Here is a 5,340-nt window from a genome sequence, read left to right on the forward strand (position 1 = left end):
CAATGTTGCACGAGTATGTTGCATAGAGGTGGGTCGAGTAACACATTGAAATTCTCTACTACTATTGCCTAGAAACTATGAGAGTCTACAAACAAAGTTTAGCCTATGAGGACTCAGTCCTTTCTGATATTCAGGCGTTCATTCAGATATACGGCCAAAGAGGCGTCACTTTTTCAATCTCAGAAATCACTGATCGAATTAAATATTACTGAGTGAAATGCGTTCAGGAATTACTTTAAACTTTTCGGGGAATAATAAAAAAGGGAGACAAAGGAAGGGTTGAGTTATCAATAGAGAAAAAGATTTACTATAACTTTACAAAATCGGATAAACGGGCCTAGAGGTATAAATTAAAAATAAACCAGATTTTGAAGAAACTACGATAAGAAAGAACGTAGAAATATGGAAACTTCGTATTTTTTAATACTATATATCTTTAAAATTTTAACCCCACTAATTGTTGAAAGAATATAAGACGTTGATTTATATGGGGTTTCAGAACGAAAAGGACAAACAGCTAAATTTAAAATTTAAATTTAAAAGTGTCCAGAGTCTGCATCTATAAATAAGGAGAGATAACAAAATAACTATAACTATCCGATAGGTCACAGAAACAAGGAAGCTTAGTGTTAAATCTTATTAAGCAATCAAAATAAATTAAATAACTAAACTTCAACTATTATTATTATTTTGTTTGCATTAAATGGACTATATTAATGGAGGAAATGTTGATGCAGAAGGCTGTTTACAAGAAATCAATAAATTGAATACAAGGAAATTAATCAGTTCTGATATATCCAGACTTTAAGAAACCATTTACATTAACTACAGACGCAAGAACATTGCATTGCTTACCACACCAATATGAAATGCTCTAAAAGGAATTATTAGCAATAGTGTGAACACTGCAATATTTTAGGATTTATAATGTTCGTTACAAAGTAAATAAATACACTGCGAACATAAAATTTGTCTTATTGGTCGACACTTGATTTTGTGATTAAAAACCACATTTTAACCATCAACCACTTCCCGATTTGCCGTGCGACATTTACCTTTTTCGAAAAATGTGTAGAAACCATCCAAAGGCATTCTAAAGAACTATATTTTTTATTGATTTTGACAACGTTATTGTTTATTGTTCGTATTCTTAAAAGATCCTGTTTATTTTGAAACGCAACTTGTATATTTATTCCAATTCGAAAAGCAACATAAATTACGTGTAAACTCTTCGTACATAATTATTGACTACTTTTGTTTAAAATTTCATACAAGTATAAATGAGCTCATTTTATTGAAATTCGAGCGACTACTTATATTATTTCAGTCCGAGGCTCACAAATTGCAGCATCGTGTTTGATCTTCTTCTTCTTTTGTTCGGTTGGTTTGGGGCCAGGACGTTTCACTGTCAGGTTTGCTCGACTTCACCATTCCATCTTGCTTTGATTTGCTGACCATCAGTCCCTTCTTTAAGCAAGTAAATTGACCACAATTTAATATCATTATGGTAATGGGCTATTTTGCTGCTCAAAATGTCACACAACTGTCAGGGAATGGCTTAGAGTTTAAAATGAAATTTTTAATAGGTGCTACGATGACTGGGACAGTGTGGGCTAATCCCTTCAGCACTATTGTATATGTAGAAAGGCGAGTACTTCCGCTAGTCTGTTACAGATTTATAGTGAGTAAGACAACGACCTTACCCAAGAAACACATAGGTAGCGGATGTCGGAAGAGCTCCTTTTTCTATTTCCAGGCAGCCCCGCATCCATTTAAGCAGAACAGGTTGCCCCTCAGGCCTATCCATTGGTATCGTGCTGAACGATGTTTTCGCACGATATGTTTGTTTACGTTGTTATCGTTGTTGTTGTTGTTGTTGTTGTCCGTGTTGGTGTCCCTGCTCGGTTCATTGTTGTCGTCAGAGTCGGTGTTGCTTGGTGTTAGTGGGTGTCATCGTCGTTCGTTGTTTTCGTCACAGCTGGCGACGTCAACGTCAACGGCAAAGGCAACGCCAACGCCATTGCTGGCGTCAGTGAAATGCAAATGCGACTCATATGGAGGCAGTGATGTAAAAGCGTGAGACTTGTCGACCGGAAACGACCGGCGACGTCAGAGCTCTGCGAGAACCCAGGCCTACCTGTGGGCTGTGCTCTTTGAGCAATGGAATAAAAACAACCTTTTCAATTATTTGTAAAGTAATCACGTTAAGTTACGCCACAAGTTGACGACGAGCCAGCAATAGGCAGCAAGAGGCGAGCCACTGACATGATACTGTGTGTGATATGTGGGGTGGTTGGGTTGAGTTCTGTCTTTGGATCGTAGCTATTTGGTTCAAGGACGTCACTGCCGCAAACTTAATTTCCAGTTTGCTTTCTTTTCACTACTGCATTGTGGCTTACAGTTACAGAGTTGCGGAAAAGTTGGTAGCTGGTTTTCCATACGTAGAGCAACACCTCCGTGTGTATGGGCCGTGCTTGGCGTCCTTGCGTGTTGCCCAAGTTTTGCGGCAGAGGCTCTGATTCCAGTATCTGTTTTATTTATGTGGCATTCAGCAATTACTGGTTAAGTATGGTAGTTGGTTTCTGCTTGCCAGATTGTTATTCGTATCAACTGAAAGGATAATTAATTGTGCGACTTAAATAGAGTTAGGCCCGATGCTATTGTGCGGACTAGTGGCATCCGGCAATTAAATAAGTTGCGAACTGAAAACAAATTGTTTTGTGGTTTTGCAAGAAATTTTGATTGGGGTCAAGGCATATGAAGTTTTTAAAGAGGCTGGTAGGTGAATAAATTTCAATTATAAGGTCGACTATATAGTAAACAAAGTTATTTTAATAGAATGTTGTGCATGACTTCATCAACTATTTTTCGAAAGTTTGTAAAAGTCAGAAGCTGTTGTAAATATGCGCTTAACTAAATCACAATGCCAATCAGGTTAAAGGTAATAAATAATAAATCTTGCTTTAGTTCGTAATAGCTTAATAGAATGAAAAAATCCTTTACTTTGTTTCGCTAATAACTTTTCTTAGAATTGACCGATTTGAATTAAATTTGAAACAATAGTAGATAATTGTATATAAATAACGTTCTGAAACTATTGAAAAGGCAAAAATAAAATAACTTGTGTCGCTTGGGTATTAGAAGAGTCTATAAAGCAAGTTTGGTGAATGCGACTCCGAAATCCAAACATACGCAAATTAGTTTTATAATCAAGTACATTGACAGTATATTTACTAATGGGGATATCTCTTCTACTTGTATTAATAACGATTTATGTTTTCGACTGAGCGACAAACGATAAGATGGACTTAATAATCAGTACTAGTATTTCAGTTTTGGTGAACTTAAGAAATTCATGTTACCGCTTATTAATAATTACCCCCTTTATCGTAGTATCCTAACAAATATTACTATGCAATCATTTTTGGGAACCGAATAATAATTCTTACTTGTATGTAATTTGAATTTGCCACTGTATTACAAGAGTAAAGTAGAAGCAAAGAAAAAAAAGAGCAGCGAAGTAAAATTGCTTTACAAAGAACTTTTTTAAAAATAACTGTCTTGGATGAACATTCACATGAAAATAGAAAAATACATAAAAATTGCGGATGGAAAGTTATAGCTTATGTGGTTTTGGAACACACACATATGTGGACAATTTGATCGAAATTCTGTGGTGTTACAGGAAAGGGAGAGGGAGGTGGGGAAGATGGTAAAATAATAGCAAAATAAAATAAACTCGAGTTGCCTAAAAATGAGGACAGTCTTTATACGATGTTTATTCGTGGCCTCAGTCGTTTATGAAATACAGGAGTTCATTTAGACGGACGGACAGACTGACAAACGGACATGTCTATGAGGGCGACAAAAATGATTATGTTTAGCAATTAAACCAACTAAATCGAATTATTGTTATCTCAGCTCAAGAACTGACTGAATGCAAATACTTAGTTTTCTTTTCTAAGTTTATTAAAACCATATTTTTTATAAAGTACTGATAGTTTTCAATAATAAATTTCGTTTTTTTAAAGCACACTTTGAAGATTGCGCTTTCTTTGCTGGGAAGTTACAAATATCTGGGTTTCAGCACAAAATGTACACATTTTTAGAAATTTAATCTCCCCAACCAAGGTAAAATTTTGCAGTACTGGAATGGAAAACCCATTTGGGTCAATCCCCCTAAAACTGAGGATTAATATGAGATGTTTTCCCGTATTTTCCAAAATTGTATTTATTTATTAAAAAATAAATTTGGAAAATCGTCGAGTCACTATTAGGGAAGTTGCAGAGGATGTTGGCATATCAATCGGCTCATGCTATGCAACTTTCTCGAATGTTTTGGACGTTCGTTGTTATGTGATGTTTTCTCGTATTTTCTAAAATTGTATTTATTGAAAAACATGTAGATTGAAGCTGTGATTTCTTATTTTTTTGAGTTGTGTCACCACGACACCCTCGAGTACTGTGGTATTTTTGGCAACCCCTTTTATATTTCCTAATTTATGAAAATATTTAATAAAAGAAATTATATTTTCAGGTTTATATTTAATTTTTTAGTTTGTAGGGCGAGTTTTTCCAATTTAAAACAAGTATTTAAGAGAGTCGCATTTTTACTGTAAGACGATTTGTAGTTTTAACCTCTGACCCTTTGAATGCGGCCCTGGATCCATGCGCCCAACAACCACCACACAGAAATCTACGCACAATGCATTGAACTCACGGCGTCCGCCCACAAAGCCAAAACAATGGCAGTGTTCTGTGTTGAGGAAAGCTTCTGTGTCCAAATAGGAAAGCTTTCTCGCTTTCCTCCAACATGGAAATTGAGAGAAAATTTGTTTGAAAGAGCGGGCCGCCAAAAAGCCAAAACTTTTGCCGAACCAGAAGCCAACACGATTGTCCATGCCCGAAGTGTCTTCGACGGACAAAGACGACGACTTGGACGACGACGCACGTCGCCGATGCAACAAATATAAAAACGAACCACTTGGAAAATGTGAAAACATTCTTAACGAAAACTCCTGGCGTGTGGACGACGTCGCGTCTTTCGCTGCTTGTGTTGTGTATTTTTTCAGAGTGTGCATTTCGTTCTTTGCGCGCTCACCTCTGCCTCTTAAACCTATCATCATACAAGTATATTCTCATTTATATATGAATACATATACTATATTGTATGTTCGACTATCTGTTCGTGATATTTTGCCGTGCTATGATTTCTGTGCATTGTGTCGCTTCAAAGATTTAAACAAACACTTCTGCTAAGTATTTGTAACCTTGAGAGTTTCGTTGGCTGGATGAGAAAAGTTGCACATAATTATTACGATTGTTGCACAAAATATTCGA

The sequence above is a fragment of the Scaptodrosophila lebanonensis genome, unplaced genomic scaffold (assembly GCF_003285725.1).
Source record: "Scaptodrosophila lebanonensis strain 11010-0011.00,11010-0021.00 unplaced genomic scaffold, SlebRS2 tig00000131-arrow-arrow-pilon, whole genome shotgun sequence".
Lineage (NCBI taxonomy): Eukaryota > Metazoa > Arthropoda > Insecta > Diptera > Drosophilidae > Scaptodrosophila > Scaptodrosophila lebanonensis.